The following is a 15,303-nucleotide window of genomic DNA, read 5'->3' on the forward strand; positions in this document are numbered from 1 at the left end:
ACAGACATCTACAAATGGAAAAGGCTAAGAAGCCTGACTATCTACCAGATCCTGCCGAGGGCACAAGAACATAGCTGAGGTATCAAGCTAAACGTCGAAGTCCACGCGGAACTACTAACGAGACTAAAGCCTCTCTGCAAAACATAAATTAAGCAAACATGAGTACAAAGGTACTCAGCAAGACTTACATCAGAACTAGCTACATATGCATCGGTATCAACAAGGGGGGTGGAGTTTTAACTGCAGCAAGCCAGCTTTGACTCAGTGGCTAACTTGAACTACGACTGCAAGCAACTCTTTTGAGGTGGCGCACACGAGTCCACATATTCACCATCCAATACACCACTATGGATCCGCTCCCGTCTCCCTACGAGAAGGCCATCCATAGCACTCACACTTATCTTGCGAGTTTTAGAGTATCCACTTTCACTTGTCTATGAACTATGCAAGGGGTCCAAGATTCCATATCCGAGGAATCCGGCTATTCGAATAGATAATGATAACCCTGCAGGGGTGTACTTCTTCACACACACTCCCACCGCTTACCACCATATACACGTCATGTATCTCGGCAACCTTCAAGCGGAAGCCTGGCGAGGGTGTCGGCCACGGCCTACCTAAACACTTAAGTCTCTAGTCCAGGTTTATCGCTTATCCAGGTTCCATCCGCAGGGAGTCCGGCCGAGGTTTCCACATACGGCCCCGAACGATGTGAACAGGGTTCCCGAGACACCAAACGGGCGCCCGGTACACCGTGCCACGGTGTATCTACCGCAACATAGCCCACCCCTAGGGTCAGCGCTACGCACGGCCGCCAACACATAACCTACAAACACCAGAAACTAGTTGCAACTCCTGGACAGAGTACTAGGGTGATTAAGAAGCCGAGAGGGTCAATTAAGGATCCCAATGAGTGGTAGTAGCTGTTCATGGATCACAGACACAGAACTCAATTCCTGAGGACGGTTTCAATGAGACAACCCACCATGTACTCCTACATGGCCTCTCACCGCTACCTTTACCAAATCGTGTTCACACACTTAGCTCTCAACGGTAGGACATGTTCATCACCATTCCAATTCATTCCCGATGAATCAGACCTGACACAACTCTAAGCAATAGCAGGCATGACAAGCAAACATGAATGAGTAGGCACATCGGGGCTCAAACAACTCCTACTCATGCTAGTGGGTTTCATCTATTTACTGTGGCAATGACAGGCCATGCAAAGGAAAGGGGTTCAACTACCGCAGCATGTAACAGTTGAAACGTTGTTGTCCTAATGCAGTAAAAGAGAGCAGGAGCGAGAGAGTGGGTTTTTATCGGAATGAACAAGGGGTTTTTGCTTGCCTGGCACTTCTGAAGATAGTAAAGCTCTTCATCGGTGTCATCGAACTCATCGCCGAAACATACACCTACCGAGGGGGAACCACCGCCGGCAAACAAGAGGGAACACAATCAATGCAATGCATGAATATGATGCATGATCATGACATGGCAATATGATGGGATTTGATCTAATGCAACTAGTAGCAGAAAGGTTTGGGTTGATTTGAACTCAAGGTTCAAATCAAATTCAAACTATGAATTCAAATAGTGCATTATCATGTTTTGGACTAGACAGTGAGGTTAAGTTGTTCAAACATGCATTAAAATGCCATATTCAGATTCCTTGGATTTTTCTGATCATTTTTCATATATAATTTATTTCATTTGGAGTTACGGTTGAATTTTTATGAATTTTAGAAGTTTATACTAATTTCTGGAATTTTCTGAATTATTTTTAATCCAAAAAACGATTAGTTGCGTTAGCAATGCGTAAGCATGACGTCAGCGGGTCAACAGGGTCGCCCAGAGTCAAACCTAACGGCTGGAACCCACTACTTAGTCTCACAGAGCTGGCTAGTGTGCCTGACATGTGGGCCTGGTCAACGGCCACGTCAGCCAGGTCAATGATGACGCGTGGGGCCACTGGATTAATCTAAAATAAATAGGGAATAAACCCAGGGTTAATTTGGGCGCGGGGCCCATATGTCAGTGAGAGAGGGGGTTAATTAGCAGGGTAATTAGTCCCTAACGACGGTGCCATGTCAGCACACCGGAGTTGAACGTCGGCGAGCACGCGAACGCGTCGGCGATGCCCGGGAACGCGCTACGGGCGGCGGTTGGACGTGCTGCGGGCACCGCGAGGAAGCCCTCGCTCGCTCGCATCCAGGGGTGCTCGCAGCTGGGCGCAGGGAGGCCGGGGTCGACGGCGGCGACCACTTGGGCGGCGGCCGGAGTTCGGGTGGTGGTGGGTTTGGCGCTACGGCTTGCGTTCGAGAAAAGTAGCAGGCTAGAGAGGCACTAGGCGTTGCTACGAGCGCAACGGCACACACACAAGACCAATTGGTCACCGAAGCCACGTCGGCGACGAGGCCAGGCGGCAGCGCGATTCGGTCGGCAAGGGGGTGACGGCTACGGGGCATAATCGAGCTCGGAGGAGGGGGTTAGACGCAGGAGCTCACAGCGCTTCGGACGGAAGGCTCGAGGGGCTCGGGGAAGGCCTGCAGACGGCGGAGCGGTGATGACGTTCATCGGAGCCCGAGGAGGAAGATGAAGCCGATGCCGGCGTTGCAATGAAGCTTCTGGATGCGTCGAGGGGGCAAGGGGATGGCAGTGGGCGCAGCAACGGCGAGTGGCGGCGGCTGCGCTCGGGTGGGTGCGTGCGAGAGGGACAGGGGAGGGGATGAGCACAGGGGGGAGGAGTGATAGGGCCCGGGGGTGCGTGGCCGTCTCCGTGGCGCTGGGAAAGAGCCTCAGGGGCATGAGGTAGGCAGGGAGGAGGTGGCGGCCTCAGCGCGCGCCGTGCCCGCCTTCGCCTCTGCCTACTGGCAGAGGTTGAAGACGACTGGCACTAGCCAGCTGGGCTGGGCCGGCTGGAGGAGCTGGGCCACTACAGTAACAGGCCAAGTGGGCTTTGCCAGGTAGGTTCCTCTCTTTCTAATTCTGTTTCTGTTTTCTATTTATGTTATTTTGTTTTGATTTAGTTTATAACCCAAATCATTTTAATAAATCCTGAAAATAATTGTGGGCATTAAATGAATTATTACAGAGGCCCTTAACTATTTTCAGAATTATTGGAGCATTTTAAAAATATTAATAGTATTTAAATGCCCCAATTCAAATACAATATGGGTTATTCAAAATCCAGAATGGCCTAAAAATATGTGCATCATTTTTGGCAGAGGTTTTCACCTTTATCAAAAATAATGAACTTTTCTAAAGGGCTTCTGGGTTTATTGAAAATATTTTTTATTTTGATCCTAACTGTATTTCATTTAGTGCTAGGGCTTGTCATCCCCATTTCAAATTTCAAACAAATATAGACATGATGCATGGATGCTTATGATACTAATTGCAATCAAATTCTAGGGCTGTGACAACTCGCCCCCACTAAACAAGAATCTCGTCCCGAGATTCAAGACGTGAGGTAAGAAGACAGAGGGGATACAAAGCTAATCACGACCTTCACGATCCAGATGTCTTTCTCGAGGATTTTGATTCATTGCATCACCTTGATCTCGACGTCTTGCTTTGAGAACTACATCCAACATGACACCGAGTAGAAAGGGAGAATTTAAGAAGAATCGACCTCCCTGAGGTTCGAGCAACTTAGGATCATCTTAATGATCACAAGATCAACTCATGGAATGAGACATAGTAACATCTCTTGAGCTGAGACACGAAGCATACACCTAGAGGGACGGAGTGAAATGGATGGCGAAGGTTCACTAGGTAGGCAACAATTCCATACTCGAATAGGATAGAGCATGAATTTCAAAGTAGCAAGAAGACATTTGCCATGATTTCATAATGTGATACCTCGGGGAAGGTGACTCGTAGAATTATTCCCTTAAGTGGCAAAAATAATTACTTTTGATTCGGAGATCATTGAAACTCTTTATACCAGCCTAAGGCAATCACAATCGAACATTTGAAGGAGTTCAAAAGAATGACATACTTGGACTAGAAAGGATGATGTAGACTCCCTTGTTGAAGACAACGCAATGGATGATTTTGCTTATCATCGGAAATGGATGGTACCCATGGTAAGTCCACTTTTGAAGATGATCCTGAACAACAACTACTGAGGTGCAAGCTGGGAACAAAATGCAAATTTTGGGAATAATTCTGGTAACTGGGGAAGAACTCAACAGTCGAGAGTGAGTCCACTGTTTGAAAAGGTTATAACATAACCGAGGAAGCTGGAAGCAAATCCCAGTTAATGCCAATGGTAAAACCTAGTGCTTGCGCGTGCTCTCAAGAACTTGAGCATCTCCATATTCATCAAGGTTTTACCAATATCCGTGGCAAGGATCCTGGCAACACGACATACCACCATGATGACTAGTGATGGATGATGCGGATACAAAGGAATATAACACCTTCTCAGATCTTCCCTTAGCGAGGCTAAGGGAACAGAATCTGGACGATCGACCGAGAGACATTTAGCACTCCGCTTCTAATGTTCTCCTTGATGTGCTAGCATAATCCATTTATAGATATGGTTTGATATCTAGAACATCAAGTAAAGGTCGGACTTTGGAAGCTCAAGAATCCATAAGGATTAACTACAGAGGTAAATCCTACGAAATCCTCATGGGAAGGTGGCCAACTTTCTTCAATCGAGATACTACAATAATAGGTCTTCCGGCTGGATGTGTTGGCCACGACATCCACTTTACCGGTTATCGAGAGACCAATATTATAGTTCTTGGAAAATGCTCCAACCATCATATCTGCCTGAGATTCAGATCTGATTGGTGTCGGGATATTCCAGACTCATCGAGTCTAGAAAGAAAAATGAAGTTTTGCAACACAAATTGACGAGATGACGTTGCGAGATTCTCGGGGAATGAACTACGATAGTAAGCTCCAAAACATGAGGCAGTTCTGCTACAAGCGTGTGAACACCTTGTCCTAGACAAGCATGGCCACCTGGTAGTCTTACAACGAAACACTACCGAGTTCAGGAGGGAACCATCAACGAGGATATCGAAGTCCTTGCGTAAGTCTAGCTCCTAAGAAGAAACTTCTTCTCCTTGAACAAACCAATCAGTGGCTTGGTGTGCTAGGAACAGATATGGAGTGGAGGTAATTAATCTACCAAACCATAGAATACTTCGTACATATGCATGACTGATTTGGGATGATTCCAAGGGAAACAAAACAAACCTTTCTCAAATTCATGGCGGAAACTTACACCTAATGCACGTGAACTTGGAGAAAGTCACTTCTTTTATCCAAGCATAAGCTTCATGAATGGAACACGAAGGCATTGCTTACAAGGTTTTCAACACTAGGTTGATGTTCAACATGAATCATGGGGAAGACAAAATGTTGCTGATGGGCTCAACAACAACTCATCGAAATTTCCATACCACTGGACTTCCACCATCATGTGAACACGGTGATAGCATTGGTCAGACCAAAAGATGTAATGGTGTATTCTCGAGGGATCAACCACGAGTAAGACAACACTACGAACATCGTTGGTTCTGATTTGACTTGACGATAGCCCATACTCAAGTCAAAGTTTTGACAAGACAATAGATCCAACAACTGATCACGAGGACCAATTGGTGAAGATATCATCTTTCTTCAACACACACACACAACACAAAGATATCCCTTCAGAAAGAACCAAATTCGGCAAAGCCTTTTATCTGCCAACTCTCCAAGTTGTTGTTTAGCTTAACCATCTAGCTCAGGGGTATCCAACACAGATTCTTGGAGAAGGGGTGGTTTATAGAAAAACCAACATGATCACGAACTCAACATAGCGATCAGGGAACAACCTGGTAATACTTCCGAGAAGATATTCGGAAAATCATGAACCACCGATATGTTATTAAGCTCGAGAAGAATCTTGCTTTTCAGGGCAAGACGATATGATCAAGGAGCGAGGGATTGTCACAATCCTAACTCATTGGTCGATGAGTGCACCCGGAGATATGGACTAGGTAGCACGATCAATCTTAGAATGGTAGCTCAAAAACCAACACGCTAGGAATAAGAATATTGTCCATTTACTACAAAGCAACGAGTTGCTCGGAGTATTGATTTCACACATCACAATTCACTTGTCGGCATTCCGGTTACAACAACACGGAACCGAGGAATGAATAATGACGGCGAGAAATATCACTGCATCAAGAGTTCATAGGAGGTTGTGCAATTCCTATGATATTCCTGACATAAAGAGGGCAATACTTAAGGGTTGAACAGAATCAAAAGCTGGATTGTCACTTTGATCTGCAGAATACAACTGCTTTGACCCAATCCTGGATATGGATGAGGTACTGGAGTTTGTTTCTCCTAGTCATTCCGGAATGGAATGGCTTGACGGATCACATGAATAATAGGCATCGATAACACCAATGCACAACTACTCTTGACCAACAATTGATGGACGAGGTTCAGAATACAACTAAAGAGGAACAACTCAAAGGAACATATAATTTTTCTTAGTTATGGTTGCATGGATTAGCATGTTATTTCTTCCGGATAACCCATGCAGAAAGGTAGGACTGGCAGATTCACAATGCAGAAGGGAGAACTCATCAAGAGCACTCTGGTTGTGATCTTTTGATCCAACAAACTTCTGCCATAAGTGGTTCATAGTATTTGGAAGGAGGAAATACCACGGATCTCGAGGACTATCACAAAGGTTACTAATATCCTAAAGGAACTAGCAACACTATCAACATGAGATAAGTAGGGGAATCTCGGGTTCAAGAACCCATGAATAGAATACCTACCACTAGATGGCATCACGGGATGCTTTCGAGAATGGTGGCCAGAATTATCACACCGGGAACACAAAACATGGCTAGATTACTAGGTGACTCCTTACAACACCTAGGGTCATAATAATAGCTCCAACATATATGTCAAGGCAACGGAGTACCTCAACTCACCGATTAGTGTGGATAAACTGGCCCACAGGAACATCGAAAACCAGAGGGAAAGGATTTTGCAAATGCATCAGATTGTTTGGAAACCTGGGACGACTCAGACAGCATAACGGCTGTAAATGCTCAAAAAGTTTTGAGACATCCTGCAAATTGGTGGCATAACCACTCAGAAGCACAATATCAAGGTTCTGAGACCAACTATGAACACACGGAAGTAGTAGGAACTGAACTGAGGCTTAAATCCATCAATCCTATAAGTCTCTATTATAGTAACTCATCATCCTGATAGATAGATGAGAAGGCCTAGTTCTTAATCCCCGTAGAAGAGAAGAGGTTGACTCAGATCAGAAGGCCATGAGGTATAAGAAGTAAAAAGAGCCTTACGTTCCCTTCCACAATCAATTCCCTTATATAACTAAAGCATTTCTAGACTCAACTTCGACCAGTTTGGCTTGGTAATCCTACAGGCAGTCAGGCTCTGATACCAAACGCTGTCAGGACCCCGATTCCAAGTCACATCGATCTAGCCGGTAACACCTCATATCACTTTGCGGCCTCACGCACGGTATTCCCACGGGTGTCGCCTTACCATGGCCTGGGACCGTTTGCGCCTTTTGGCTCACGTATATGATAGTGTCGCTAGCATCCATATGACAGAGAACCCGGGCTGACATGACTAATCGTGAACCCAAAGTGGCACTAACTTACGGGGACAGGCATACATGAATCAACATCGAGCATGTCGGTCAGCAGCGTGCGAATCTGGGCTGTAGCACTGGGCTAACAAGACTCCGGAGGTCACCGCATGACATTTCCCCGAAGGGACAGACACAGGAACGAAGTGAATCACATGTCGGCCAGTCAAGTGTTCCGGAGCAGTAGTGCTGGGCTAGCAGGACTCCGGTGAACCAGGCTGTAGCGGACTACTATGGCTCATGGAAGCACAAGACTACATTTCCCCATAAGAGAGGCTACCAAGGATAAACCACTAGGTTGTCGGATCCCACACATACCAAGCATTTCAATCATACACACAATATGCTCAATATGTGCAATACAACATGGCATCACAACAAGACTCTACGACTCAAAGTATTTATTCTTGAGGCTCCGAGGAGCGAGGTAATACAAACATGGGTCTCATGACCCAACAATCATAGCATACAAGTCAGAGCACATGCGAAAGCTTAACATGTCTGAGAACAGACATCTACAAATGGAAAAGGCTAAGAAGCCTGACTATCTACCAGATCCTGCCGAGGGCACAAGATCATAGCTGAGGTATCAAGCTCAACGTCGAAGTCCACGCGGAACTACTAGCGAGACTGAAGGCTCTCTGCAAAACATAAATTAAGCAAACATGAGTACAAAGGTACTCAGCAAGACTTACATCAGAACTAGCTACATATGCATCGGTATCAACAATGGGGGTGGAGTTTTAACTGCAGCAAGCCAGCTTTGACTCAGTGGCTAACTTGAACTATGACTGCAAGCAACTCTTTTGAGGTGGCGCACACGAGTCCACATATTCACCATCCAATACACCACTATGGATCCGCTCCCGTCTCCCTACGAGAAGGCCATCCATAGCACTCACACTTATCTTACGAGTTTTAGAGTATCCACTTTCACTTGTCTATGAACTATGCAAGGGGTCCAAGTTTCCATATCCGAGGAATCCGGCTATTCGAATAGATAATGATAACCCTGCAGGGGTGTACTTCTTCACACACGCTCCCACCACTTACCACCATATACACGTCATGTATCTCGGTAACCTTCAAGCGGAAGCCTGGCGAGGGTGTTGGCCACGGCCTACCTAAACACTTAAGTCTCTAGTCCAGGTTTATCGCCTATCCAGGTTCCATCCGCAGGGAGTCCGGCCGAGGTTTCCACATACGGCCCCGAACGATGTGAACAGGGTTCCCGAGACACCAAACGGGCGCCCGGTACACTGTGCCACGGTGTATCTACCGCAACATAGCCCACCCCTAGGGTCAACGCTACGCACGGCCGCCAACACATAACCTACAAACACCAGAAACTAGTTGCAACTCCCGGACAGAGTACTAGGGTGATTAAGAAGTCGAGAGGGTCAACTAAGGATCCCAATGAGTGGTAGTAGCTGTTCATGGATCACAGCCAGCTTTGGAGTTACGGTTGAATTTCTATGAATTTTAGAAGTTTATACTAATTTCTGGAATTTTCTGAATTATTTTTAATCCAGAAAACGATTAGTTGCGTCAGCAATGCATAAGCATGACGTCAGCGGGTCAACAGGGTCGCCCAGAGTCAAACCTGACGGCTGGGACCTGCTAGTCAGTCTCACAGAGCTGGCTAGTGTGGCTGACATGTGGGCCTGGTCAACGACCACGTTAGCCGGGTCAATGATGACGCGTGGGGCCACTGGATTAATCTAAAATAAACAGGGAATAAACCCAGGGTTAATTTGGGCGCGGGGCCCATATGTCAGTGAGAGAGGAGGTTAATTAGCAGGGTAATTAGTCCCTAACGACGGTGCCATGTCAGCACGCCGGAGTTGAACGTCGGCGAGCACGCGAACGCGTCGGCGATGCCCGAGAACGCGCTACGGGCGGCGGTTGGACATGCTGCGGGCACCGCGAGGAAGCCCTCGCTCGCCCGCATCCAGGGGTGCTCGCAGCTGGGCGCAGGGAGGCCGGGGTCGACGTCGGCGACCACTTGGGCGGCGGCCGGAGTTCGGGTGGTGGTGGGTTTGGCACTACGGCTTGCGTTCGAGAAAAGTAGCAGGCTAGAGAGGCACTAGGCGTTGCTACGAGCGCAACTGCACACACACAAGACCAATTGGTCACCATAGCCACGTCGGTGACGAGGCCAAGCGGCAGCGCGATTCGGTCGGCAAGGGGGCAACGGCTACGGGGCATAATCGAGCTCGGGGGGAGGGGGGTTAGACGCAGGAGCTCATAGCGCTTCGGACGGAAGGCTCGAGGGGCTCGAGGAAGGCTTGCAGACGGCGGAGCGGTCATGACGTTCGTCGGAGCCCGAGGAGGAAGATGAAGCCGATGCCGGCGATGCAGCACGTACGGGCTCGAGTGTGTCAGCTTGGAGACGTCGGGCGTTGCAATGAAGCTTCTGGATTCGTCGAGGGGGCGAGGGATGGCAGTGGGCGCAGCAACGGCGGCTGCGCTCGGGTGGGTGCGCGCGAGAGGGACAGGGGAGGGGATGAGCACGGGGGGAGGAGTGATAGGGCCTGGGGGGTGCGTGGACGTCTCCGTGGCGCTGGGAGAGAGCCTCAGGGGCGTGAGGTAGGCAGGGAGGAGGTGGCGGCCTCAGCGCGCGCCGTGCCCGCCTTCGCCTCTGCCTACTGGCAGAGGTTGAAGACGACTGGCACTAGCCAGCTGGGCTGGGCCGGCTGGAGGAGCTGGGCCACTACAGTAACAGGCCAGGTGGGCTTTGCCAGGTAGGTTCCTCTCTTTCTAATTATGTTTCTGTTTTCTATTTATGTTATTTTGTTTTGATTTAATTATAACCCAAATCATTTTAATAAATCCTGAAAATAATTGTGGGCATTAAATGAATTATTACAGAGGCCCTTAACTATTTTCAGAATTATTGGAGCATTTTAAAAATATTAATAGTATTTAAATGCCCCAATTCAAATACAATATGGGTTATTCAAAAATCCAGAATGGCCTAAAAATATGTGCATCATTTTTGGCAGAGGTTTTCACCTTTATCAAAAATAATGAACTTTTCTAAAGGGCATTCTGGGTTTATTGAAAATATTTTTTATTTTGATCCTAACTGCATTTCATTTAGTGCTAGGGCTTGTCATCCCCATTTCAAATTTCAAACAAATATAGACATGATGCATGGATGCTTATGATACTAATTGCAAACAAATTCTAGGGCTGTGACAAACATAAATATCATAGAGGCTATGTTGATTTTGTTTCAACTACATGCGTGAATGCTACCTCTTGAGCACTGTGTTGGTTTTCCCCGAAGAGGAAGGGATGATGCAGCAAAGTAGCGTAAGTATTTCCCTCAGTTTTTGAGAACCAAGGAATCAATCCAGTAGGAGGCTATGCGCGAGTTCCTCGTACCTGCACAAAACAAATAAATCCTCGCAACCAACGCAAATAGGGGTTGTCAATCCCTATAAGGCCACTTACGAGAGTGACATCTGATAGATATGATAAAGATAATATTTTGGTATTTTTGTGATAAATATGCAAAGTAAAATAAAGGCAAAGTAAAAAATCAAAGGAAATAACTAAGTAGTAGGAGATTAATATGATAGAGATAGACCCGGGGGCCATAGGTTTCACTAGTGGCTTCTCTCGAGAGCATAAGTATTCTACGGTGGGTGAACAAATTACTGTTGAGCAATTGACAGAATTGAGCATAGTTATGAGAATATCTAGGTATGATCATGTATATAGGCATCACGTCCGAGACAAGTAGACCAACTCCTGCCTGCATCTACTACTATTACTCCACTCATCGACCGCTATATCAAGCATGCATCTAGAGTATTAAGTTAAAAACAGAGTAACGCCTTAATCAAGATGACATGATGTAGAGGGATAGACTCATGCAATATGAAGAAAACCCCATCTTGTTATCCTCGATGGCAACAATACAATATGTGCCTTGCTTCCCCTACAGTCACTGGGAAACGACACCGCAAGATTGAACCCAAAGCTAAGCACGTCTCCCATTGCAAGAAAGATCAATCTAGTAGGCCAAACCAAACTGATAATTCAAAGAGACTTGCAAAGATAACCAATCATACATAAAAGAATTCAGAGAAGATTCAAATATTATTCATAGATAGACTTGATCATAACCCCACAATTCATCGGTCTCAACAAACACACCACAAAAAGAAGATTACATCGAATAGTTCTCCACAAGAGAGGGGGAGAACATTGTATTGAGATCCAAAAAGAGAGAAGAAGCCATCTAGCTACTAACTATGGACCCGTAGGTCTGAGGTAAACTACTCACACTTCATCGGAGGGGCTATGGTGTTGATGTAGAAGCCCTCCGTGATCGATGCCCCCTCCGGCAGAGCTCCGGAACAGGCCCCAAGATGGGATCTCGTGGATACAGAAAGTTACGGCGGTGGAATTAGGGTTTTGGCTCCGTATCTGGTCGTTTGGGGGTACGTAGGTATATATAGGAGGAAGGAGTACGTCGGTGGAGCAACATGGGGCCCACGAGGGTGGAGGGCGCGCCCCCTACCTCGTGGCCTCCTCTTTTCTTTCTTGTTCGTTGAGAAAATCACGTTCCCAAAGGTTTCATTCCGTTTGGACTCCGTTTGATATTCTTTTTCTTCGAAACCCTAAAATAGGCAAAAAAACAACAATTCTGGGCTGGGCCTCCGGTTAATAGGTTAGTCCCAAAAATAATATAAAAGTGGATAATAAAGCCCAATAATGTCAAAAACAGTAGATAATATAGCATGGAGTAATCAAAAATTATAGATACATTGGAGACGTATCAAGCATCCCCAAGCTTAATTCCTGCTCGTCCTCGAGTAGGTAAATGATAAAAACAGAATTTTTGATGTGGAGTGCTACCTGGCATAATTTTAATGTAGTTCTTCTTAATTGTGGTATGAATATTCAGATCCGAAAGATTCAAGACAAAAGTTCATATTGACATAAAAATAATAATACTTCAAGCATACTAACTAAGCAATTATGTCTTCTCAAAATAACATGGCCAAAGAAAGTTCATCCCTACAAAATCATATGGTTTAGCCATGTTTCATTTTCGTCACACAAGAATGCTCTCATCATGCACAACCCCGATGACAAGCCAAGCAATTGTTTCATACTTGAGTACGCTCAAACCTATAAACTTTCACGCAATATATGAGCGCGAGCCATGGACATAGCACTATGGGTGGAATAGAATATAATGAGGGGGTTATGTGGAGAAGACAAAAAAGGAGAAAGTCTCACATCAACGAGGCTAATCAATGGGCTATGGAGATGCCCACCGATTGATGTTAATGCAAGGAGTAGGGATTGCCATGCAACAGATGCACTAGAGCTATAAATGTATGAAAGCTCAACAAAAGAAACTAGTGGGTGTGCATCCAACTTGCTTGCTCACGAAGACCTAGGGCACTTGAGGAGGCCCATTGTTGGAATATACAAGCCAAGTTCTAAAATGAAAAATTCCCACTAGTATATGAAAGTGACAAAACAAGAGACTCTCTAACATGAAGATTAAGGTGCTACTTTGAAGCACAAGTGTGGCAAAGGATAGTAACATTGTCCCTTCTCTCTTTTTCTCTCATTATTTTTTTGGGCCTTCTATTTGTATGGCCTTTCTCTCTCTCTTTTTTCTCACTTGGGACAATGCTCTAGAAAATGATGATCATCACACTTCTATTTATTTACAACTCAATGATTACAACTCGATACTAGAACAAAAGATGACTCTATATGAATGCCTCCGGCGGTGTACCAGGATATGCAATGGACCAAGAGTGACATGTATGAAAGAATTATGAATGGTGGCTTTGCCACAAATACTATGTCAACTACATGATCATGCTAAGCAATATGACAATAATGAATGTGTCATGATGAACGGAATGCTGGAAAGTTGCATGGCAATATATCTCGGAATGGCTATGGAAATGCCATAATAGGTAGGTATGGTGGCTGTTTTGAGGAAGATATAAGGAGGTTTATGTGTGAAAGAGTGTATCATATCACGGGGTTTGGATGCACCGACGAAGTTTGCGTCAACTCTCAATGTGAGAAAGGGCAATGCACGTTACCGAAGAGGCTAGCAAGGATGGAAGGGTGAGAGTGCGTATAATCCATGGACTCAACATTAGTCATAAAGAACTCACATACTTATTGCAAAAATCTACAAGTCATCAAAAACCTTGGTACTACGCGCATGCTCCTAGGGGGATAGATTGGTAGGAAAAGACCATCGCTCGTCCCCGACCGCCACTCATAAGGAAGACAATCAAATAACAACTCATGTTTCAAATTTGTTGCATAATGTTTACCATACGTGCATGCTATGGGACATGCAAATTTCAACACAAGTATTTCTCAATTTCACAACTACTCAACTAGCACGACTTTGATATTATTACCTCCATATCTCAAAACAATCATCAAGGATCAAACTTCTCTTAGTATTCAAAACACTCTTAAGAAATTTTTACTAACTTTGAATACCTAGCATATTAGGATTTTAAGCAAATTATCATGCTATTAAGACTCTCAAAATAATCTAAGTGAAGCATGAGAGATCAATAGTTTCTATAAAACAAATCCACCACCGTGCTCTAAAAGATATAAATGAAGTACTAGAGCAAAAACTATATAACTCAAAAGATATAAGCAAAGCACATAGAGTATTCTAACAAATTCCAAATTATGTATGGCTCTCTCAAAAGGTGTGTACATCAAGGATGATTGTGGTAAACTAAAAAGTAAAGACTCAAATCATACAAGACGCTCCAAGAAAAACACATATCATGTGGCGAATAAAAATATAGCTCCAAGTAAAGTTACCGATAGAAGTAGACGAAAGAGGGGATGCCTTCCGGGGCATCCCCAAGCTTTGGCTTTTATGTGTCCTTAGATTATCTTGGGGGTGCCATGGGCATCCCCAAGCTTAGGCTCTTGCCACTCCTTGTTCCATAATCCATCAAATCTTTACCCAAAACTTGAAAACTTCACAACACAAAATTTAAAGTAGAAAATCTCGTGAGCTCCGTTAGCCAAAGAAAATAAAAGACCACTTCAAGTTACTGTAATGAACTCATTATTTATTTATACTGGTGTTATACCTACTGCATTCCAACTTCTCTATGGTTTATAAACTATTTTACTAGCCATAGATTCATCAAAATAAGCAAACAACACAAGGAAAACAGAATCTGTCAAAAACAGAACAGTCTGTAGTAATCTGTAGCTAGGGCAAGATCTGGAACCCCAAAAATTCTAAAATAAATTTCTGGCCGTGAGGAATTTATCTATTAATCATCTGCAAAAATAATTAACTAAATATCACTTTCCAAATAAAAATGGCAGCAGTTCTCGTGAGCGCTTAAGTTTCGGTTTTTTACAGCAAGTTCAACAAGACTTTCCCCAAGTCTTCCCAACGGTTCTACTTGGCACAAACACTAATTAAACACAAAAAACACAACCAAAACATAGGCTAGATAAATTATTTATTACTAAACAGGAGAGAAAAGCAAGGAATAAAAATAAAATTGGGTTGCCTCCCAACAAGCGCTATCGTTTAACGCCCCTAGCTAGGCATAATAAGCAAGAATAGATCTAGGTATTGCCATCTTTGGTAGGCAATCCATAAG

The sequence above is a fragment of the Triticum dicoccoides genome, chromosome 7A (genome assembly GCF_002162155.2).
Source record: "Triticum dicoccoides isolate Atlit2015 ecotype Zavitan chromosome 7A, WEW_v2.0, whole genome shotgun sequence".
Classification (NCBI taxonomy): domain Eukaryota; kingdom Viridiplantae; phylum Streptophyta; class Magnoliopsida; order Poales; family Poaceae; genus Triticum; species Triticum dicoccoides.